Below are 25,805 nucleotides of genomic sequence, written 5' to 3'. Positions count from 1 at the left end.
TGAAGACTTCCAACAGCTTAACTGTAATGGTGCTAACCCATGTCAATAAAACTATGCTTCACTAAAGCAGAAGAAATCTTTAATCCACTTTAGAGACTCCCAAATCAGACACCAGATACCAAATAGTCTCAGTCTTTCAAATATGAGAATAGGACTCCATATACAAAGAAGACTCTATTACTGTTCACAGCAGCAAAGGTAAGCACATGCACAAATGTTAGGGGCAACAGATCTAGCTTTGCCCTTAAAGTTTTAGGTCACCAAGTACAAATAGCAAACCATCTCCTTTATTCATTTCCACTCAAATTCAGAAATATACCAACCCATTTTCAATGTTTTTAAAGGAATGGCTATGAATTCCCACAGTGGTACGCATTTTTCTAAAATTATGTCCAGACTAAGGAATGGATGTCTAGCCATGACTTAGGTCACATGAAAAGACAAAACAATTGGACCACCACCTCTCTCTTCAGCTAAAGGACCAAAAAAAAAAAAAAAAAAAAGTATCCTTGCTAAACTGCTTTTCAAGTAAACGAACAATGCACTTATGCCTGGTTCCTAGAGTTGCTCGATGGCAAAGCTTCTAAGGAGCACCTTCTTGAACTTTCAGAAAGGATAATGCTTCAGTGTGGGTTTCTTCTCATTTTTGCATTCACCAAGTGTTTAGTCAGAATATTAAAAAGCCCATAGAATAAGTGAAAAATTCATTTTTGCCCTCAGTGACCCTTCCCGCTGCTCTCTCTCGCTACATTTCAAACTTCAAGACAGCATCCTAACTCCATGTGAGGGATATTAATTCCAGGTGCTCAAATAAAGCACCAAGCAACACTGTGATATTCATTCTCCCCCAGCATTATCTCTCCATCTCCCCTCTGCAGCCACAGACCTGCTTGACACTGTGGCGGAAGGAGCAGCACAGGAGCCTGAACCCCTTTGGCCAAATCGTGGATCCACACTGACCTTTCTTTTTAAAGTGTGGGCTCTGCCTTGTCATTCCTGACACATGCGACTTTTGGGAAGAGATTCAAGTCACTGGACTATTAACTGATACCTAAGAAATCTTGTTTTACAATCATCCTCTAAAGCTTCCCAAGCTTGATTTTAGACTCTCATCCAAAGACCACCGAACTGGCTGCCGTGGATTTAGGCTTATGTCTCTGGCTAACAGCATAAAACATAAATAAATCAAATTGTTTGCTGCCAGCAATCTTTACAAAAGGCTAAGACAGATGCTCTTAATAGCAGGACTTCTAAAGGAGAGGGCTGATTGTGGAGAGCACCAGTAACCTCACTATGTGCCGAGGTGCCACTAAAATCCCCAGAAAGTCATACCAGCAACCAGACTAAAGGTCCACACAACACCGAATAAACTAAGCGACCCTCAGTACTATTTGTTTTATGGATGCCTTCGTTAGGCAGGGCCTTTTTTTAATTAAAAACAAAAAGTGAGCCTCTTGGGGGATCTATTTTCCTTTCCTCTTCTGACTTCAGCACAAACACACTAGAAAAATTATAGCCACAGTACAAATAAAAATAGCTGAAGAACTTGCAGCTGTTGTTAATTTCCCAAGTATTCAGTGTTGCCCATTTAATGATGGAACAATATGCTCCAGTTTCAGTCCTGGCACAAGGCTATCTGAGCAGGAGGTAGATATTTTAGCTCATGTGAATGCCAAAGGCAAGTCAATGACTACAACAAGCAGCGAAAGGGAAGGAGGACAACATGATGTAGACCACTGGGTGTCCACATCAAACATTTTCTCCTGTTTTTTGTTTCTCATTTAACGTTATTAGTCAACTTCCCAGCTGGTTATATCAGGCTCGCAGACTTACTAGCATGTTTAGCAGGAAAAAAATGTGCTTAATAAAAACTCATGAAGTGGAAAACATTTTTACAGCTGAAGAGCTGGTTTTTCCTTCTATTTTAAGCATAGGGTGTTTCTAGTGTGAAACACAGAGAGGTTTTGCTTGCTTATCTCACTGAAAAAACCAACTTGTCTGTAGCCTGGATGAGTGGACTCCCCAAGTTTCATACAGAACAAAGTAATAAAGTACGTGGTATTTGCAGGAAACAGAAATGAAACAAAATATGCCTCTTAAACTTGGCAAGAAGAATCTAAAAACTAAAACCACTTTTGAAACACTGAAGTCAGACGCAGTAGAAATGCTTTCTTAGCTACACCTCTTGAGGCTCTGCATTCAGTTGCTAAGCATCTTCTCATGTGTACCCACTTACAAACCAGACTGAGCAGAATTAGCAAGCAGACAGCGCTTATAAATTCACACACAACAGACATGAGGAGCAACGAAGTGCAAAAGAAAAATTAAGACTTATGTACGGGAGTAAAACTCAAAGGTTCAGAAGTGAAAGGGCAATTGGGAAACTTGATTATAATTGGAAATACAGAGCTTCTATCTTTATTGGGCTTCATTTGCCTCATTCCCATGCATGAAGACACAGTTAGAGGTCACAAAGCCAGAGCATTTAGGAGGTAATAGCTAGTGGAAAAAAAAAAAAAAAAAAAAAAAATATATTCTCCTCTTATTAAGGGCCCAATGACAGACCAAAATTTAAAACATAGTAAGTAAGTTTTAAAGAGGAGGAAAAAAGAAATTTTAAAACAAGTCAAAGCTCATAACATTGCCAAGATCCCTCTGTTATGCTCAGATAGTTTTTATCTACTCAAAGGAGGGGAAAAAAAGGCCCCAACAATCCAGCCTTGGCCCAACAATTACTGCTGGCCAAGACAAGCACTGCTATCCTTCCTTGCAAAAGCAAAGGTTCAATCAACACTCAACAGATCAGAAACTCTGGTTCGGATCGCTCTACATAAATAAACTGCCTGGCGAATGTAACTGAAGTGGGGAAGAAAATGGGGCAGTTCAGTTGAAAAGCAGACGTAAATAACAGTTTTACACGTGGCCCCATGCCTTCCTGAAGGTAAAGAATGGGATTTCTTTAAACCCAAGGTGATCAATGATGCAGATGTGGTGAAGCTTATCACTGCTGAGCGACTAAAAGCAGGCACAGCAGGCTGGCAGTGCCAAAAGCACTGTGCTCCTGCCCTCAGCCTGAGAGTGGAGAAGAGCAACCATGCGGATCTGGCAGAATCTTCTGCAAAGGGACAAAGCATCAGTGAGAGTTGAGGAGAGTCTTTTGGAGACAGTTTGGTGTCCAGCTGTTCCTCAGGCTTTTGGGCTCTCCCTGACTTCATCTTGCACATAGAAGGTGTCTTGGCTCCTCCTTCCTGCTCCCTTCCTCTTGTTGTTTAACAGAGTAAAGCCATATCCCTCTGCTGTCTGCAGAGACAGCAGTAATACAGCTGAACTCATTATTTATGTTAGATAATTATTCTGGCTGTTCACAGCTCAGTCTCTGCTTGTCCGCTCCTGTGACAAGAAGATACTTGTGCATATTAGGTCACATCACAGGACAGTAAATATATTGAGGCATACAGGCACCTATCCAGCAAGGAAAAGACCTATAGGTTATAGTCCCTGGTGTTAAAAGACAGAGACTTCACTCTTTGAAGCAGACATGGCTGCTACTCAGCATAGGGGCCTATATTCTCTGACAAGACACCAGCTTCCTGACACATTTCATTTTCTCTACAGAGAAAGAAATCAGATCCCAGAAGTGATTTTATTCACCTTTCAAATTTAGTATTAGAGCTACCAATAATGTGAGCAATCACAAGGGCCACAGAGCAATCACAGAACTAGGTAAAACTCGTAAAACCTCCAGAAACAGAATTGCACACCTGGTATCACAGCAATGCCCGTGCACACACTGCAACATGAAGGTGATGCATGGAATGGGTGAAACAAGACCCCAGCCATCACTGAGCTCTAATTATCCACTTAATACAGCAGTCTTGGAAAGAGAATTTAGCTGGTATTACACCAGTATGAACAGATCCTACACATGCACAACTAGTGCTTGCTTGTATAACAGTTTGGAAACTTCTGCACACTCCAAGCCTAGTCTAGCCAGAAGCTTTCAGTGAGACTTCAGGGCTTGCAATTACACTACCAGGTAATGCTACCAAAGGGTTAACTATGTTTTCTTTTGAGTAGTGGGGACAGGAGGGGAGCAGAAAAGAAAATTTGCCATACAGTATATTTTGCAGGGGAAAAACCAAAATGAAGCCCTACACTCAGAATGACTATATCTGAGAGATGACTCAACTACTTGTTCCAGGTACATCCACGCGGACTGCTCTTGGAACAGTACAATGTTCATTTAGATAAAAAGAAAGGAAAGAAAACATTATCAGGAGAAACCCTTCATGGTGAAACTGAAATTAGCATGGCTTTGCAGTGGTACACTGTTGAAATTCTTTACATGTTTTTGTGTTGATTTGTTATAGTTCCGTTCAAAGAGAACGAAATATTAAACTTTTTTGTCTGCAGCCATCAGACTACAAAGCTCCCTGCTCAGTCTTTAAAGTAATCATAACCCCTTGACTCTAGCAGCTGATCTTGGGAGTGGAGAGGAAGTTCACCAATGTGAGATTGACAACTAAACAGGAAAGATTACTAAAAATAACAAATCCACAATACACCAAGAGTCTAAGGATGATCATCTGGAAATTCTTGTCCTATTTCAGATCAGCTCTGTAAATTTGAAAGTCTAGCTATCATAGTAAAGGCATTCTTAATAGGTTAGAAACATCTGCTTTAAATCAGAACAGACATCAGGAGGCTAAAAACAATAGGATGAGCATCCTTCAGAGGTTCACAACTACAAAGATCAGTCAGAAGAAGCAAGAAGAGAAGCACGTGGTGCCAGCAAACCAGTTTGCTGCCAATGACACTGAAGAACACAAATGAATCACAGAATAATCTAAATTAAAAAAAATGTATATATGCAACCACATCCACCTAGATGGTTGGCAGATATTTTGCAGGGATAGTGAAACAAGATCTGGAGAATGGGAAAAGTGATGACGGTGTGCTGTTCATCAACTTCTGCAAAAGCTAAGAGATGGAAAGGAAAAGTCCATACAAATTTATTAAAGTATAATATAACCTCTTCCAGGTTATAGGGGTACAGAAAGAAGTCTCAGTTCCCTTATTCATACCTAATGTATAACTACCAGAATATAGCACAGAGAGTGATATTAATTCTTTTCCCAAACTCTGTTTGAGGAAGTTTCATCCTCTCCCCTATACTCTCACTGTCCCTGAGGTCATCTGCACCTCCAAGCATCTGTCTTGTTCTAGCTGCTCTTACATTTTAAAATTGCTTCAGTTGACCAGAGGTTTTTTTGAGCACCCATACTCAATGAATATCTTAGAACAGTTTGAAATGCTGAAAGTTTTTACTGGAAAAGAATGATCATGACACCTTTAAATTCAGCAAGTGAAATCAAAAAGGTATTTGGGGGTTTTTCAGCTTGAAAGAAGGAAAACAAACAAAAAGACAGGGAAGAGGGGACCAAAGCTCTCAGTATCACATATTGCCCTTGCAGAGGGTTCAGGCAAGGAAAGCATAATCACAAACCACCCTAGGAAAAGATGTCAGCAGAGCAGAGGTCTTCTGACCTGCCCAGGTGGGAGGTCCACCATTCAAGAGAAAGCACCAGGGTGCAGCCATCCTCACAGGTTGCCTGATAACAGACCACTGTCCGTCCATGCAAGTACCAAAACTTGAGCAGTGGTTTTGTTTATCACACACAGCAAAACAGTAGAGGATAACATACAAACAAACGGTACTAGTTTAGATCTGACTGGGGTTAGTAGGTAGCTTTACATTTTCTGTATACTTTGAAATACACAACATACCAGTTGTATAGGTATCCTTCAAGGTACACTCAACAAACCTTAGGTAAATAGAAGGCTCGGAGGATTTTGTTGTTGCTCAGTACAGAAGGTTCCATGTGCTGAATCCCATGAGATGGTGATGCTTTGTTTCCCACCCCCCCCCAACCAGTGAGGTAACCAGGGGCCTTCTAGCAGAGACATCTTGGGGGTCCTTTGGGGCTTGTGGGGAGACTCTGCTCTTCAAAGACAACACTCTGTACCTGCCATGTGGGGTATAATGTTGCAAATACTTTAGCCACCAGTATTGCAGAGGGAGAGCATAGGAGGCAGCCAGATGAGCCAGTCTCACGCACATAATGCAAAACCTGTCAAGTCTCCTGCAAGTTAACTCAAAAAGCTCCTCTGGTGCCTAGGCAGTTGCCAGTATTGCTGGAAACACTGCAAAGGATATTTACAGAAGACAAAGCCAGAATGTAAAACAAATTATGAGAAAGTGCCAACTTCTCAGCCTCAAACAAAGAGCTCACAGCAGCCAGCATGCATACAAGTGGGCCTCTGGATTCACTGGCACTTGGTTGACTTCAGAGTAAATTCTTGGATTTGTCACTGCCATTTTCCTTTGTCAAGAGCCAGTAATATTGTTTTGCTAATGGTTTATGCAGGCGTACTGGAGCCAGCAGCTTGCACACTGGTTGCTTTTATTGGTCTGTTAAAATGAAATGAAGCTGGTGCTAAAGCCTTTATAATCATTTAGGTTATTTCATTATGAGTTCAGGGCCAAAAAGCAACCAATGGTGTGTTATATAACTGAGCAGGCAAAGTGTATCTGCCTCTCAGTCTAAGGAGAAATCCATATGGACTGAAGGAAAAAAATCAACAGTGGGAAAGTCAGTTCTCCAGAGTTTCTGCTGGTAGAAGCAGCTGTTTGCTGTACTTAGTACCACAGAAAAAAAAAGAAAAAAATCAAACAGAAATTAATTTGCCAGAAGTAGAGTTTGATAGAAAGTATACCAGGATGACTGTTATTGCACATTTATCATTGGTTGCATCTAGAAGCCCTAATCAGGAACCAGAACATGCCTGTACAATCACTTCACAAAAAGGGAATAAGGACTATCAAAGTATAAAACAAAAGACACAACAAATCAAGATGCAAATAGAGGGGAAAAGCAAACAATGAAGCAAAATTCCTGTCATGACAGCAAATGGTTTCAGATCCAGCTGCTCAACGGCTGTCACATTTTGCATTCAATGGCATAGAGTCCATGCTAGGACCTGTAGAAAAGCAAGGGAGGAAATTGAAGGGGTTTTTTGAAAGCCCTTCCCAGTGTTTGGAGAAAAAGTAGCAAGAACTTCACAAATTTATTTGAAGGTTAGGGTGGATTTAGGAAGAAAACACTAGGACCAGGACAATAGGACAGGGATGCAAAAGGTCTTATTCTGACTACCTATTTAGTTTTTCATCTAAGCAGCAGCAAAGCAAGAACATTTTGCAGCATCAGGAGCATCAAGGAATCTCATACCAGTTTCTTTTGCAAACACCCAAACTAACATTACTGTTCGTGTCCCTGTGTTTCTGCAAGTTTTCCTTGGAGTGTAGCATCAACAAAGACCAACTACCCACAGTGAATGCATTAGCCTTGCAAGCCTACAAGTACTTTTATTTGGGATTTAGTTCTCAACAAGTCACCGATCAATTTTCTTTATTTACAGTAATACTGAAATGGGTAAAAATGACATGGATACAAATGCTAACAAACCTGCAGATGATTTTCAGTTCCCCCTGCATCTCACCACTATGATGACAGTCAGATAAAGAAGGCAAAATGCAGAGTAAAATGTGTTTTGAGAACTTTCCATTAATCTCTGACTCTCCATATACATCCATAAGTGGTCAAATTTGCCTACAGTTTCAAAGGCAGAGCACAGTTAAGAGACCCCAACAGCCTGGAAGTCCCACTTTGTCTTGTGGCCTGTGTCTTGGTACAGGTGCCTTTGCTATCTCTCAGTTCAACTATGGTACTGACAGATGTTTGTGATATACCATAAAGGCATTAGTGCCTCAGAAAATCTAACAGGCACCAAGTATCAAAGTGTACTCTCTCAACAACACAGGCTACAAAATAGAAAAGAAAAAAAAATATCAACAGCTTCACCTCTACTCCTGCCCAAAAAAAAACCCCACCTAAAACTCACCACAAACATAAAAAACAAATTCTACTTTCTCTCTACTGTCTACAACAAAGTTTCATACCACATAACATTGAGCCTTTTATCTGAAAAATGCCTCAGCTCACTGAAAGATGACCCAGAACAGACGTTAGCCATGTTGTTTGGTACACCACTGGAAGACACCACTGCAGTGGTGGTGGGACAGCTATATGAAACAAAACTTAATCCTAAATAATAGTGTGAGCTACAAATTACATAATAAAACTTCCATTTCTGTAGTACAGAGTCAGTCATGATGATAAGCAGCCTTTATGCTCACGCTGCAGAAGAGAGATGAGTGTTTGCTACAGAAGCACTATACATATTCCAACCATCTTCTGACAGCTGCACTTATCCACAGTCCTTCAAGCTAAAATATGTCCATCTCTTCCTACAGGTACTCTCAAACAAGCCTCCAAGCGCTGAACTTTGAAAATTAAGCTATAATAGTTTCCCTCACAGGAGGTGAACACACACTAGTTTTCCCCTTGTCCAGCCCCACCAAAAGCAATGAAGCTCCACAAGGCAGGAGTCAATACACGCTTTTCAGGTAGGTTTCATGGCCTTTAGCTCTCTCTGTTGAAAAGTCCCTTACACCGCTAATAACCCCTTGCAGAGTAAGTACAACTAAAAGTCAGTAACACTACTGAAACCCAGCTCAAACCAATTAGTTATTTTATTACAGTTCCTGAAAAGCTCAGAAATTAAAATTAGCTTTATTTCAAAGATCAGTTTGAGCTCATTTTCCCTACAGAAGGGAAATCCCAAATTTTCAGCAGATACTAGTGACTAATTTCTCTCTTAGGAATTTAACGTCCACCTCTAATTTCCTTTTTCTGCTTTCCAAGAAGTGCTTGTACCTAGAAATCGAAAGTATGGCGACAGACAACCACAATGAGTAAGATGGAGCACCTGCCTTTCAAGAAAAGTCTAGAAGGTTTGGGAGCCTTCAACCTGGAAAACAGATGCCTGGGTGATGAGCAAGAGCAAAGTTGCATGTGCAGCTGAATGAGGCTGAACACAGAACTATTATTTGCCAAGCCCTGCAGCATTAGTTTCAATGAGTGCCCCTTGTCCTAGCAGAAAATTCGTTCGAGAAGTACGCCTTTACACAGTACACAGACAAAACCTAAAATCCCTTGTTGTTGCAAGAGTCTGCAGAAGAAGATGGATTGAAAATCCACGGAAGACAAATTCAAACCAGTAATTAAAGAAAGTAAAAGGGAGCTACACCCTCACATTTCTGATCCAAGTGGTCCATATGTTGGAGAAGCATGAAGGGGTCAGAGCTCAGACAGTGGGCAGGCTCATGGCCTTTCCTTGCACAGCACCTGCCACTGACTGAGACAGAGTACAGATACAGACACTTGTCTCACCCATCTTATTTAATTCAGCCTTGTAGTCACATATATTTGTCAATATACAATTAGCAAGAGCTAAATTAATAAATGGTTTGAACAGAACACTACTTTTTAGTGTATCTGAAGGCAACGAGGCAAAAAGCCTTTACAAAAGGTGCCAGAAGTATCCTTATAAAGCAAGACAACAAAATCCCTTTAAAAATATCCTCAAAGAAATGTTTGCATTCTTCCAGTAGAATAAGTTTAGGACACTAAACAGATTTTTAATGTGCTAGTCTTGACAAAGTCTTTTAAAATAAAACCAGCATGGTAGCAACATATTTTATTTCCTATTTCATACCAAATAAATGAAATATTCATCATTCTGCATAATCACCACTTAATTTGAGTTTTAACCACTACCACATAGCTAGGGGTAAGCATAAAATATTAATTACTTAAAACCTACACAACATGTATAAAACATTTCAGACACATGAACTCTGACTCTACAGAGAGTTTGAGAAACAAACTAGCCAATTCATCAAAACACCTTCTGCAAGTTCATACATGGAAAAGTTATGCAATATTCAAAATGCCATTAAATATTCAGACTCCCTCTACAAAGGTGCAGTCAAAGAATACAAAACCCATCATTCTGCAGATTTATAAATCCATAAACAACCGCAAAGACAATCTTATGCCTACAAGACGCAGACCATCCAATTAAACACAACACGATGAGTAAGAAGAGCATCTCCTCTCACCCATGCAAATGTCCCACTGAACTTTATGGCCTATGAACTGGCTAGATGAGGATTTAGAAAGGTGCTCGATTTTGACCAACACCTCCCAAACAGCCACATATAACACATGGATGGGTCTATGCAGTAGCTTATTGAGGGTTCTTTTCATGAAAGCATCACGATGAAGTGTGCTGATTTTTGCTGGGGTAGAGTTAATTTGATTCACTGTAGCTAGTTTTGGATTTGTGCTGGAAACAGTGTTGATAACACAGAGACGTTTTAGTTATTGCTGAGTTGGTGCTTACACAAGGTCAGGGTCCCTTCTGCTTCTTTTAATGCCATGCTAGTGAGGAGACTGTGGGTGTACAAGAAGCTGGGAAGAGACACAGTCAGGACAGCGGATCCCAACTGTCCAAAGGGATATTCCATACCATATGGTGCCATGGAGTGTATAAAGCTGGGGGAAGAAGAAGGAAGGGGGGATGTTCAGAGTGATGGCTTTTGTCTTCCCAAGTAACAGTGATGGAGCCTGGCTTTCCCAAGGATGGTTGAACACCTGCCTGCCCATGGGAAGTGGTGAACGTATTCCTTGTTTTGCTTTGTGTGCACAGCTTTTGCTTTGCCTGTTAAACTGTCTTTATCTCAGCCCATGCTTTTCCTGACTTTTACCATTCTGATTCTCTTCCCCATTCCACTGGGCAAGAGTGATAGAGAGGCTGGATGGTGCCTGGTCACCAGCCAGAGTTAAACCACAACCCTCCTTTTCGGCTCCCAGCCTGGGACTTGAACATTTTGAGATAACAACAGGTTAGACTGCAATGGGCTAGGTGAAATTTATAGCTGTTATTGCTTTTTGGGTATTAATCAGCAGGCTCCTGTGCTTGCAAGGCTTGCCTGCTTTACTGTATGTCTGTGCTCATTACTGGTTGCTTTTTGCTTTAGCTACTTCCTGTACTGCTCTGCTGCTTATCTTCCTCTGCTGTGCCCAGGAACATTTTGATAACAGCCATGGCAATGTGCCTGGGCTGGCAGATGGCCAGGGCATTGCTGCCGGGCTGGACAGGCTGGAATTCCCGTGTGAACTCAAGTCAAAGGGACTGTCACCCGTGGATGAGTCCACACCAGAGCAGAACACTCCAGAGTGTCTGTGGCTGTAGATAAGCCCATGCCAGAGCAGGTACATCCCAGAGTGTCTGCAGCCATGGTTGTCTGTGCTGCAGCAGGGGTACGTCTGAAGGGATTATGACCAATGGATAAAAGGCCACACTGGAACAGGTGCATCTCAAAGCAACTGTGGATAAGAACATGTCACAGAAGGTATACTCCTGAAGAAACTGCGGCTCACAGATAAGGCTGCGCTTGGAGTAGATACAATTCTAAGGAACCGCAGCCTGTGGATAAATCCAAACTGGAGCAGGAGTGAGTTCACTGCATTATGAACCATACCCTATGGTCTGGTACAAAGGGATGAGGGGTGGAGATTGCAATGGAGATACCTTTGAAGTGTTGTAACACAATATTTGACTTGTATGTTATGGGAACTACTATAGCAGAAACCACCTGAACCAATGGAGCACAGCCATTATAAGAAGCAGGGCAAGTGCAGCAACGACCTAACCTAAGCTGGCTCCAAATGATGGAAGAGAGTTTAAGACTACTTAATGGCAATGCCTGTGGCTCCTTAAGGTACAGTCCTAACTGTATCACAAGTCAAGCACTGCCTAAGGCTTTTCAGGCCAAGAAAAAAGTTGATCTGATCAAGGACATTAAACAAAGGGAAATTGAGAAATTTATCTTTCTCAATAGAAGGAATTAAACCAATATCCAGATTTTTTACTTTTTTAAAAACAAGGTTTCATGAAAGGCCTTTAAGTTCATCAGAAAAAAAACCCCACCCACACCATGAAAGAGAGGACTGACAGAGAGGACCCTCAGCTCACAGTGAGAGAGAGCATTGCTTGATGCGAGAACCAACATGTTACATGACAAGCAACAATTCTGTGGTACTTGGTCATCCTGCTTAGTACTCATTAAAAGGATATCAGAAATCCTTCTTCCTCACCTCTGTTAATGGTAGAATCTGCTCAATTTCATTTAACCCAGCTTTCAATTAAAGCAGTTCAGTCAAACTTATCTGTATTCCCTATGGTTTCAAATCCATAGCTTCCAAGACTACCTATAAATAGAAGTTGATCACTTCTTAAGTGCTAAAAGAAAAACATGCAACAAAATCAAAGAAATGTGCCCAGGTCTAGCAGCAAAGCCAACAGCAGAACCCCACTTTCCTAAGTGACACTGCCTTTAGCCATGGGGTCATACATTTATATTGCTTCTTATGGAATATAGCAGATAACACAAAAACACTGGTTGGAAAAATATCTTTAAATATATGAAGAAATGAATGAAGTAAATGATTATTTCTAACATAAGGCAAGCTCTAAAGTAGTAGTTGGTTTTTTTTTAACAACAGTTAAAACTAAATTCTTCTGCACCAAACAACAAAAAGTCATCCGCATCTCCAGGATTCATTCTCAACTTTGCCAACAGACCCATCTGAGGGGCAAAGCACTGAGGAGGTAGAAGCTTAGGCTGTGTACCCACCCACAGATGTACTCCCTCTGGGTCAGATTTGAGGTTTATTTGCAAGGCATATGTGTAGGCCTGCCTGCACTGTGTCTGCCTGAGAGCAGAACAGAGGAGTCTCGGGGGACATTGTACAGTCCAGCACTATTTATGCACATAAAATTGGAATCACAGTCTGAAGACACAGGGTTTCCTGTGAGCTTAAATCCACAGTGTGCAACAGAAAACCCAGAGTGCCAATTCTATACACCAGTACAAGAAAGTTTAGGACTGATGTTATTGATATGCATGCTTTTATTTGAAAACTGTTTCTTTTCTAATAATTTCACTGCACAGAGCACTTGGATGGCATCTCAACAATAGAGGTGGCCAGTGCTACATCAATCCTAATTTGCCAGCCCTGTCACCAGCCAGAGAAACATAAGATTGGAAAACTGAACCAGTCCAGAAGAAATTTAAATCATTGGATTATTTCGAAATACTAGGAAAAAACCTCTCAAATAAACCAATTAGAGCAGCACATATATGAGAGACTTAGACAGGAACATATACAGTCACCACTTTATGTATTAAACATTCAGTGTCAGGAACATTTCATCAGATCATATAAATAGAATTTGAAAAAGGTATCCAAGGCTGCCTTAAGGAAAAGGACAGTCCCAAAATCAGCCTCAGCATGAATACCTTACCAGGAAGGAGCTGAGGAAGGTACTGTGAACTGGCACAGCAATGTCAGCAACACAACAACCCTGAAAAAAACCTGGTGCTTAGAAAAGACACTACCAACACCCTAAGCCCAAATGTTATACAGATCTGTTTTACAATACTCTTTAAGGCTGGAAAATGCATATTAGGCATTGCCTTCTCTGCAGCCTTCACTGTACCACTTTCCCATCTCCCTAGTTATTGGAAAGAAATGGTGATTATTTGAAATACATCTCTTCTGTATTGCCAGTCCTTGCCTGGATGTGCAACAACATTCATGGCACCGCCTCGAGATGCTCTCAACATAAAAAAAAAAGGAGGAAAGACAGGTTTTTATGAGCTATTTATTAAATATAAATATTTCATATCAGCATATGAATTAAATATGTAGCAGCAGGTAAATTCCAGATAGTGCCAGCTTGATCTGAAACTTCAACAGAAATCTTCTGAGAAACCCAATCATATTGAGGAGTTGGGCACAAGAATGTAATTTTTGGGGTTCTGAAACCATGTTTACTAAATGCCTAAAACAAAAACAAAACAAAAACATATCTTTGGGGTTTTCAGCACCCATTAAGTGTCCAAAAGGACACATCTGCAGAAGAGAGGTAAGGGAAAGAAAACAGTAGCAATTGTCAGCAGTCAAGATCCACCCAACCCAGCTAATGTGCCCTGCTGGGATACGGCAAATTTGTGTTCAAGTCTCCCACCCAGAAGGGCTGAAACCTCTCTCTCTCTCTCCTGGAAGTGAATAAACATTAAGCTGCAGCTGATCAGAGGAGACAGCATCTCCTGTGGTGTGGTGGTGTTCCTATTTACCTAAAATGCATAAATATAAGTGCAAAGACCTATTTTCACCAGCATCCTATCTCTATCAGGAGATAGTAGCAAAATTTGGGGGACATTGCGTAAAAAAGCAGCAAGGACAAAATCACCTCCTTCTCCAACAGACCCAAGCAGATTCCTCAAATTCGTCATGTAAGCACTTCCCAAGTCAAGCCCGGGTTGTTTAATTGCAACCAATAGACCTAATGTGTCAACCTTCTCTGTCTTTGAATTTCTATGTTCTTCAGTCTCTGAAAGGGTATAAGTTGAACAAATACTCTTTGGAGAGAGAGACCTGTGTTTGCAGTATCTCAACCACTGAGCTATGGTGTAGCTTTCCACCTAGCTTGGTGCGTATTTCCTTTGTACTTTACAAGTGGAGAAGAGGGATAATGTCAACAATTGACATAAATCAATTCTAGTATACCCTATCTCTTTCAGGCTAGGAACTCTTCCAAGAGAAGAAGGATAGAATTCCAGAGGACACAAAGGAGACAAAACTGGCCTCCCACACCCTGGAAGAATGCCAAGCTTTTCAGAAAAAAGTTTCACTCTGATCACATATTGTAAACCCGGACTTTCAATTCCCTAGCTTCTGGAAGTACTTAAAAGCAGCTTTTGAAAGCGCTGAAACTGTTTTCATGTGCTTTTATTTCTACTTTGACTAAATCTACTCAGTGGCATTGACCCAATTTTGCAAAACTTTATGCAGTCTTAGGACTGCATATTTCAATGAATGATTAAAAAAAAGAGGGGGGAGAGAACAAAAAACCTCATATGCAAGCGTTAGTTCCTACAGTATTTCAGTTGCAGAAGTTAGAAGACAAAAATAACTTAAACACATTTAGTCAGCTATCCAAGCGGTGAGATGCAGGTAGACACTTTTGTTAATTCATGTTCTACCCAAATAAGTATTGCCATTACTAACAGTCTGAGGTTAATTAGATTATCAAAAGTCATTAAGTGTACTATACAATCCCAATACAACTACAGTTCAGTGGTAAATGTCCAAATGCATAAATCAAAACACTAAGGGTAAGAATCTGCATGTATCTATTGATCTCAGATTCACTACTAACATGCACTGAACAAACATTCCAGTTACAATTTGATAATTCCACATAGAAAGGAGTCCCAGTCCAAATAATTTTCCTCCAGACCACTCATATGCCTGGATAGATTCATCCCCCATGTACAAGATATCTTGCATGGGACTACCAAAAAAATGCCCAAGTTCAGAAGTTCATGGAAGGACTAGTTGCAAAGCATTTCCTGTGAAGTCAAAGCAGATTCTTCATAGTGGAGTGGGAAACTGGGAATCAGAAATCTTAAGTTTCTAATTCTGCCACGAACACCCTGCATGACCCTTTCAATACTCTCTGCCCGCCTACCCATCTGTACAACTGCTATGCATCTGGACTGGACGTGACTGGAACGTGCTACGACATACTTAATATTGCTTAAGTACTATGAAATCCTTCTGTGAGAAGCACCAGGCGAGCATCCTTTTTGTCATTACAAACAACTGCAAAATTCTGGTTTCCCATAAAAATCTAAGTACTGTCAGAGACTTCTGAGGCATAACCACCTGATTTGTTCTTTACTTGATTACTTGTGTTTGAATAAAGCATGAAGAAATACCACAAATGTACAAATAGATTTAATCTAATTTGGAAGATGTATAGTTGGAGAAGCTGTTACCATGAATACAGCATATATTTCAAAGTCTAGGACATCATAAGAAAGAATTTCTCCTCCACAACAACATAAAGTACTGAAAGAGAATGGAATGTTGATTTTTTTTCTGCAATTGAAGAGCCAGATATTCAAGTCAGGTACATGATGTAGTTTTGCCACCTCTAGCACAAGTTCTAGGCACAAGTATCCGAGTGGGAGCTCCTCTGTCCCTGCAGGTCCTGGCAGACCTCCAGGCAGAAGCCGTACACAGTCCAGTAGCAGGATACCAGCCCTGCTGGCTGTAACCATCACGCTGGCTCCGCAGGCACTTCTGTGCTAAACTGACACATGTACAAGCTCTCAGGCACAAAGGTGGCATGTCCCCACCATCGACTGGCTGCAAAAATATCTACCAGACAGAGAGAGGGTCAGGTCCAGACAAATTTGGCAAGCCTGCATAGACAGGGAGATCAAGCACCTTGGAAGAGTCATTTGTTCATACAGACAGGTTTACAGTCATATATCAGTCCTTCCTCGAGACCCAGCTGTTTACAACCCTCATAAGCAGGGCAGTCACATTCAGGGAGATGTCCAGGGAGTCATTAGCAGGGCTAGAGCAACTCTTGCTGACAATGCGATTTCAAGTGCCATCCCTACCACTGCAAATAAGGCTTCCAAGCATTCTCTAGGCAGTATCAGGAAAGCCAGTATTAATTGTCCTTGCTTCACATCATGTTTAAATGTTCTTGCTTGAAGGAAAGACTTTTTACAAAGGGTTCCTGCTTTCGAGCCTCTCTAGATCTTTTTTAGAAGTTTGCTGCAGGAACATTTCAAAAGGAAGCTTCTTAAAGTTATTAATTTGGCTCCATCAGGCACTTCCAGAGACAACAGGATATTTGTTGACACTGTCCTTTTCTTTTTTTTTTCCTCTGTCAGATTTGCTTTTGGAAATCTATTTAACTGAATCTATTTAACTGAGCTTGAACCTTCATAAGGAATTTAATATCTTTACAGTCTATTTTCTTCGAAGGGAACAGATGACCAATTACGGTCCAAGTTAAAACTCCAAAACATGTAACCCATTATCCTCCTTCCCACCAGTGAGATTTGTGCCATCACATCCGATTCAACTGGCACACTCCAGCTGAGCTCCAGGGTTCCTGTCACAAACTAGCAATACACATTGTCAAAGCCTGTATTTGAAGGTCCCGCAACATAGAACATTATACTCCTACTAAAATCAATCAGATTATATATGCCGCATGTGGCATTGGCAAGGCAGACAAAAGTAAAGCAAAATCTTGTACCTTGTCTCTGCACCAGATCTAAAAATTGTCTTCATATATTTTTATATCATATTTACATACCTTGAGCCCTCTTATCGAAATGAAACTAAGAATCTTTTTCTTTCATCCTAGGCAGAAGTTTACAGACATACCTCAACTGATGTAAATGAGATATCATTTCAGCTTCACCAGTTTAAAAAACTTACAGTAAATGAATTTTGGCTTCCTCGTCTTTTCACTACTTCACACTTGCCTATAGAATTATTCTTAATGTATCTGCACAGTTGCAAATTAAAAAGTTTTCACATCACAGAAGCTCCCACAACAGCGCTCACAGCTCCTTACATGCTTTTGCACAAAACCTCTCAACTTCACTGACATCTTTTTCTAGATGTGTAGTTTGAGACTGAAAAATTAAGTCCATTAAGCATCTGAGAATTTACATGGTGTCATAATAATTCCATGTTATCCATGGGTTGTGCCTGTCCTTGTCCTTTACAGTTCACAGAGAGCTGCACATGGAGTCTCCTCTGCCTACTTTCCATCTACATTATGCAACAACCATATGTTTATTAAAAACATTCCCCTAACATTCCTTTGCCCAACAGCAACAGCAGCGCATTCCAGGGTTGATATCCTACTAAAAGGAGGCGGCATAAATACAAAGAAGAAAGGGTCTGTACAAATGCAACCCTCTGTAATGAGGAGTCGCCCATTCTGCAAAGGGAATTCTCGGCTGAAGCAGCAAGCTGAACCCTCAGATCTCTAGCCTAACATCCAAAAAGGAGAAAAAGCATGCAAGGAAACAGATATTCAGGGAAAAGGCACAGGATGGAAATCCTATCTCTTTCAAATAAAAATTATTTTAAATTATATTTTTTTAACCTGTATCTAGCGCATAACTGCAATACATGAGAAAGGAATTTATAAGACATTTTTAAGTGCAGACGGTATGGCCTTTCCTTCTGCAAGTAGGGTAAAATAAAGAAATTATAGAAGAGGCAAAACCCATGTGGGAAGTGCTGAGGGCTGAATCATAGATGGAACTTAAGAAAGCCTAGAAAAGAAATAGAAGAGGAAAGTACAGAAAAAGCACTTTAAAAAGTGAACAGGGACCCAGTAGCCAAGGAAGTGGAAACTATTGCAAATTATGAAATCAATAACACAGAAAAGAGAGAAGAAAGCCATCCTAAGCCAAAAAGGGTGGAACAAAAGTCCAGAGCGAGGCCGGGGAGGAGGAAACCAGGTCAGAGCTGTAGGTGGAGAGCAGATTATGTGGCAGCTTGAACGTAAGGTTAAAGAGCTTGAGCTTCAGGCAGCTAGAGATGAGGAGCTGATAAAGCAACTCAAGGAAGAGAAGACATTGTAGCTGTAGCAACGAGAAAAGGTGGCAAACTGTACCTTCAGGACAGTGAACAGGAGGGCAAATTAAAATCACACAAAAAGAAAAAAAAAAAAAAAGGAAAAAAAAACACCAAAAACCAGCAGCCACTCAGACTCCAGCAGCTGAGAACTGCTGGAACATTTTCAGAGCCAGGACTGATGTTCTCAAATGAACCACTAGCATTCACAGAGTTTCTTTTGCTCACTTCCTGCTACAACCTCTCATGGAGCTTCCTGCACTTTACCAAGCTATCCCTAGCTCACCCCTGCACAATCTTCCTAGGGTTAAGAGACTACAAGGAAAAGTAGCCATCTCCTCCCCAGTTTCTCTCTGAAGACTTCAATTAGCACTGCAGAGCTCTCACCAGCTTTGGCTGCATCTGTTTTTTTCATGAGTCACCTTCTCTTCTGTAAGCAAGGAATAAATCCACGAGCAAGTAGGAGCTGGGCTGAAGCACACATGGTCTTCTCAGTTGTCTCAAACCAGCCTGGGAGGGTCTTTGCTCCTCACCAGGGTCCTGGAAATTGTCCAGCCCTGAGAATTGTCCAGCCCCTCACAGACACTTCATGAGGGCGGAGGGGGAGGGGGACGTGGGCAGGTGGTACTGGCAACTTCAGCATGAAAAACAGATACTCTGGGAAGTAAGAGAAAGCTGAAACAGCCCAAATTCATGAAGAAGCAACATGTGTTCCCACCTCTGTCATCTGCTCTGCCTGTGCATTGCATGTCCTCATCAGGATGCCATGAACAACTAGCACAGGTTCATCAAGAGCAGTTTTATACCTTCACCATACCTGCAGATCAGGTCACACCACACTGTGGGGCAAGGGGAACAGGAGCTAATGTGTCTCACCAGAGCAGCACAGGAGTGATGAAGCTGGGGAGTCTCAGTGCAAACACACACATCACAGGCACAAGTATTTCACCCTGTCCCACTGCCCAGCACCCACTGTTTCCAGTACTTAATCACTGTGGATGGCTATCACAGAAATAAATGCATATTCACAGGCTATTCTTAGCATTCACCAGAGAGGCGATTACCAAATTACCCAGTTACATAATCTTTTACATAATCACTACAATGCTTTTCTCCTTATGCAACATGGACAGTGACCGCAACCAGCTGAAGGAGCTGCTTCCCCAAGGAGAGCTCCACCAGCAGCACCACGGGTGAACGTGCCGGCTACTGCAGCTGCACGGGTGAGCGACAGCAAGAGCTGCCTTGGTAACCAGACCTTTCAGAACCAGCAACGTATTAACATGTGCCTTCAACCCAGGGGAGACACCACCATCCCTGCCCACAGTGCTCCAGAAGCTGCACAGAGCAAAGATCACCTGCACCTCAGGTTGGTTGAGATGCCAAAATCAAAGGCACCCAGTACCCTCCAGGCAGCCTGTCCCAGCACTCACTAGAAGCAAGTGGGATGTCTCCATTGCCTTTGGATGGGGGCCAGTATTAGGGCTTTAATAAAAATAGGAAGTCAAGATTACTACAGAATTAAAACAAGCTTAATCCTAATCCCCCTGGCTTTGTGATACAGCCGTGCCTGTGGTTTTCATCCACAGGGAAAGCCAGGTGAAGCTGCAACCTAAACGTGTTCCCACATGGTGCCTCGTGACAGGCACACATAGAGCTGGTAGTGTGGGTCAGCATAGCCACTCTGGGCAGTTTCACCAGCCAGGTTTCAGGCATAGTCCAACGTGTCTCCTATAGCATATTAAGGATCCCATTCAATGCCTTCTAGGAACACTGCAGATACCTACACAGACGATTGCCACATAGACAGTGTAGCAAGACCCAACTTCCTAACGTTCACCCAAGGTTTTAAGAAGTCAGCATCAAAAACACTACCCACAGCATGTGAGAAGACAAAATTTAAGTCCTGGACTTCTGAAAATAGAAGCTCCAAGATCCACAGATCATCTGCAGATCCTGAAACAGTTTTCCATCACCATGCTGCAAGTTCAGCATTAAGTTCTGCTAGCTGCATGGTGCTGGCATTACGAGAAAGCCCCAAACTATGAAGTTCCTCAAGAACAAGGTATCAACATTGCTGAAAACTGAAGACATAGTTCTGTAAATACCAAGCGAACAGAAGACAGAACAGACTAACAACTTGGATCTTAATTCGCCACTTCCAACCGACACTCAAACCCAAGGCATCTGCCTTAACTTTTTCTCAAGATTATGCAATTTGTGGTACCTGGCCATTATTAGGCACTTACACCTCCTCTGCTCCCTAACTTTCCTAGATATATAGGTCATCCTAAGAAATACACAGGCAAACCCCCAGCCTTAGTGTAACACAATATGCTTTATGCAGGGACACACAGCACACAAGTTGGGGAACAGAGACCACTACTGTTTCAGCTACAGAAAAAAAATATTGAAACAGCTTAATATTATCTTACACTATCTCAAACTACAGGATGACCCAGTTCTGAAGAGGTTTAACCCAATCCCATATGCTATTATTATTTCTGTATCACAGCCAGGAGATGCGAGTTGCTTTAGGAAAAAGGCAGATCAGAGCATAATCAGGGTCCCTGACACCAAACCCCACTGCGCATGTTAGTACTCACGGTGACAGCACTGCTTGACAGCTCAGGATCAGCAGGCATCCTCAGCACCTTTGCTGAGCCACTGAAAATCATGATTATCATGATTATCCCTATGCTTGGGATAGGCAAGAGAACACTCAAGATAGGAGCAGCTTATGTCAGCATAAAAGAAAAGCAAACCATGTAAAAGTAGACCTAAAACTTCTTACTTCTTCCTCTTCCCGTCCTTTTATTTTTTTTAGGCTAGACAACTATCTGACCATTTGAAAGCATCATATTTAGACAGCATGTGTCGTCCTCTGTTTTGGACTGAAATCCTGCCAAACTTAATGACAATTGAACAAATGAACGTGAACTTTTATACCCATTACCCTTCCCGTACTGGGTTAAACTCCTGGCTCCAAATGCAGCAGAGAAGTAGGGCCCTGAGCTGGGAACTCACACTGTAAGAGAGCCAGCAGTGAATTCTCCGATCTCACACCGGTATTGAGATAATTATCTGCAGCGACAAGCAATGCATTTTTCTCCCCAAGGAGCAGAAATGAAAGAAAATACTTGCTTGACTCATCCTTGCCTGGTTCTTGCATCAAAAGCTGAAGCACACAGTCACTCACTACAGTGAGAAGTGCCTGCTCCAACTTTCCACATTTACAGATATATCATGAGGAAAGCAGAAAGGAATTTACTACGTTTACAGGTTTTCTATCCACTTCAGTGAAGAGAGTTAATGATATTGGGAGAAACAAAACACTGAGTTAAACCTGAGCAATTCCCCAGGCACAGACCCTTTACACTGTCTGTTGTCATACCTAAATGGGACTGCACAGTTGAATATCAATCTGTTGTGTTGACACTAAAGGGACTGTACTAAAACCAGCAATGTATAAACACCCAGACTTCTCTGGTTACACAAGAAGAGTCTCTTGTCCAAAGAGACTCAGACCAGGACACACAAAATAATTTTGCTGGTCTACCTACATCCACAGACATGCATGCAGAAAGACACAACTGTGCCAGCAAAAAAAAAAAAAAAAAAAAAAAAAAATCACAGGCACACTATCTGGTCTTAACCATAAAGTGGCACAAGCCTGTCACTGCTGGCAAGACCAAGTTAAGCCAGAGTAGGTCTACAAAAGCATCATCTTGCCTTGGGTGGTAGAGCCATTGAGCCCCAAGAGGACGAACAACAAAACACCCCTCTCACATCAAGTATAACACACACTGCCTGTGGTCTTCGGTCTGCTGTCAGTGAGATTTCTGCCACCTTCCCACATGCCCACATTCCTCTCATATTAATTTCATTTCAAGGTTCTCCAGTTCTTCATGCTCTAAGGGAAGATCCAAATGGACTGGAATGCATGTAACTAGAAAGGCATAAAGAAAGCATTAAATGGAATTGCCTTAGAAAGACAGATTTGTTGAGGTGCTGGCTGCATACTTGGGGTTCATGATCCTCACTTCTAATTCCACCAGCACAAGACCTGAGAAGGAAGGATCCATCCTCAAAACTATTGCCAGTTGCATGATGCCTATCAATTTCAGAGGTGAGAGACCAAGCCAACTGGCACAGCATCATTCCTACTCCAGCTGGAAAGGATGAGCTGCTTACAGAGCGCTCGAGTGCAGCCAGGGCTGGAGTATAGGCACACTCCCACCACCCCTCTTCATCAGCCTTCACAAACGACCATTTCCCATTGCCACTGAAATTTGAAACTAAGGCCCAGATCGCTTCACAGTCACTTCCAGTGAAAGGACAAGGTTTTTTCTTTCAGACCTCCAAACAACAGTGATGGAGTGAAGTGTACAGCAGAAGACTGCTGTGTTTGTAGTTTCCCATTGGCTGAACTTGAGCGCAATGGTCCCTCTCACGCTGCAACTGATGCTGGACCTTCTCCAGAAGGACAGCCTCCAGCCATGACCCCCTCCCACCCCACAGATGGGAAAGGTTGGGGAGGTCATTAGCTCCCGGTTAAGCACTTCTGCTCTGAGAGACACTTGGCAAGCAATTTGGGAAAATGATAGGACATCATCTGGAGAAGTTAGTCTCATCCAATGGCATCTTTTAGGGGGGCGGGGGGGCAGAGCAGAGTGAGGGAAATCAGACTCTGCTAGTTTTCCCTTCTAGCAGACTATGGAAAAAGTCTGCATGATTGCCTTTGTATTGTCTAGGGACACAGCTTAGCAGTGGATGTGGCTGTGTTAAGTTTACCACTGGACTTAATGATCTTAAAGGTCTTTTCCAAACAAGAGGATTTTATGATTTCCATTAGGAAACACCTAATGTATTGAAACAAGAAGTGTGCTACCAAAATGAACAGTCTTGCTCCAAGCCATACATTCCCCCTCCTCCCTTGCAGCAAGTTTCGTGGTACTACAACCACTGCACAAACCCCTGCTGAACCAATGGAAAACTATTGCCTCATGCTTTCCCCCCCACCACCCTCTTTTTGGTGGCTTACTCATTCATAGGATCAGTGGGTTGATACAATCCTTTTGTGGCTGCATGGTCACTAGACCTGGGGAAATCATAAAACAATGGATTAGAGACCATGCTCGCCAGCAATAACCTGTGCCTTCACTGGATGAGATACAGACTAGAAAACACTTCTTGTCAATTCCTTTCCTTTTAAAAATTTACCAGACTGAAAGCTGAGTCATTGAGAAAGAGGAAGAGATTTTTTAGCTGAGCTATTTAAAACACAGGTTCAGTTAACAACTATTTAGCACGAAGTTGAAGACACACTTAAGAAGAAAGACATTTTTAACTCACCAGTTAAACTCTTTCACTTAATATGTGAGACACCTGTCAAGATACACTGTTCTCAAAAAGGAAAAAAAAAAGCATTCAACACACCCAGACCCCCCTCTCACACCCTCCTGAAATACCAGGCATGGCATTCCATCTCATATATTACCATACTGATATTGGGGAAAGTGATAATGCCCGTTACTTAAGACCTTAGCTCTCCCTTGTCCTGAAAGCGCTATTTAATGCCCAAGATCCCAGGCTGTGTCGCCAGACTTCAGACAGACCTAAGATTCGTTTTCCAAAAAGCACTATTCAGGCAAAGAAAACACAATTGTTTTAAAAAGGCTTTGCCTCCTGCTAGTCTAAAGAGAGTTTATATTTGCCATAACAAACTGACAAGATTTCAGAAAAAACTTCAGCAAAACAAACTCTGGAAACAGCTGCATTGCTGAGGATACAAAGCAACACAGCATCTTTGAAAATTAGACCCAAAAAGTAAAATGTGCTAGATTTTTGTAATGATTTTTCATATGGATTTTACTTTATATCACAACAAATTTGAAGTCCCAGTAAGATACAAATTTTTACTTTAAATTATGTAGCATACACTCCAGCATTAATCTGTTCCTGCCTGTAAACTCAGCCTAGACGGATGACCATAGCAAGCCTATATATGGGCATACTCATTCCAGTTTTCCTAAGCCTCTTCCTAGTGGAGTAAACAAAAATAAATTTGTATTAAACCAAAGAGTTTCCATTGAGCCATTTTTCACTGACTTTAGCTAAATCCTAAAAAGGTGCCTTTTTAAAAGAGCACCTGAAGTCTAAAGGCTTGCTTTGGTCAAGTTTAACACATCCTTTCAGCCACCTTCATTAGCTGAGTGGAAAGTACTAAGAGAAAAGAGAGTCAGAAGACTTCCCTTTTATGGAGATAGCATAACGAAAAGTGATAAATATTTTTGACTGCCGTAAAAAATATAAACAGATTTTATAGATGCTTTTTCTAATTTAAACAAACAAAAAAAAAACCAACTAAGCCCAAAAAAACCCATTGCATCTCACAGCTATTTGCATCTCCCCTTAGAGAATATAAATGACACTCAGCCACTGTTCCCTTCCCACAGTGAACACAAATTTGTCTCCTCCTCAGCAGGAGCAAAGTGAGAAAAGTGTGCAAGCTCAGTCCTCCCGCCTGGAAATCACAGCCCATCTCCCTGCTGTCAAGAGACGGGGAAGACTTGCCAGCACCAGTTGGATCCTGAAACTATAAATCATAAGTAAGCTCTTTCCTGCCTTCACTCAGCAATGCAGGAGCTCCTTTGCAACCAGCTAGAGGAGGGTAAGGAAAAAAACCCACCAAAAATCGTTTAAGCTGCTAAGTGCATTATGTAGCTAAAATCAAAAAGCAGGAGAGGGTTAGAGGACACATCAACAGTTCTCTTGCAGAATTTTCAGAACAGACTTTTCCCCTTATTCTTTCCCAATCCCCACTGATAAACACCCACAAGAGTTAAAACATCAATAGGACAGTATCAGAGGGCTTCCACAGAGAGGGACATCACAGAGACAACAATTGTGGTGTGCACACACATTCATACATTCAAGGGTACATACGTTCTTATAACACATATATATAAAGGAAAACCCAACCGGTAATGGATAGAAAAAAATGCCAGAAACAAGAGATGCAGTAGGCAGGGTGGTCCCCATAATCCTCACAACTTTCTCAACTCTGCCTGTGCCTACTATGATCAAAATGTGTGGGTCTTTTCCTTAAGAATGGTAGGTTTGCTGATCTTAATGTTTTTGTTCCTACAAGGATTTATAAAAAACAATCAACAAACAAAAACAAGCCTAACACAAACCTCTTCAGGAAGGACAGAAATTTTAGGTTTCTCTTATTTGATAAAATCTGTCCTATTGAAGTCCACTTACAAAAATAATACTAAAAAGCTCAACACATCAGTTACC

At 41.6% G+C, this 25,805-nt stretch overlaps 1 protein-coding gene across 3 annotated transcripts in view; it reads right to left on the bottom strand.

The window, feature by feature from the left end:
• VOPP1 (VOPP1 WW domain binding protein) overlaps nucleotides 1-25,805 on the bottom strand; it is a 79,136-nt gene that overhangs the window by 31,313 nt on the left and 22,018 nt on the right. The gene's annotated exons all lie outside the window — the stretch shown is intronic.

This window comes from Chiroxiphia lanceolata, chromosome 1 (assembly GCF_009829145.1).
Source record: "Chiroxiphia lanceolata isolate bChiLan1 chromosome 1, bChiLan1.pri, whole genome shotgun sequence".
NCBI classification, from domain to species: Eukaryota; Metazoa; Chordata; class Aves; order Passeriformes; family Pipridae; genus Chiroxiphia; species Chiroxiphia lanceolata.
Note: the sequence above shows the minus strand (reverse complement) of the source record. Positions and strands in the feature narration are given on the sequence as shown.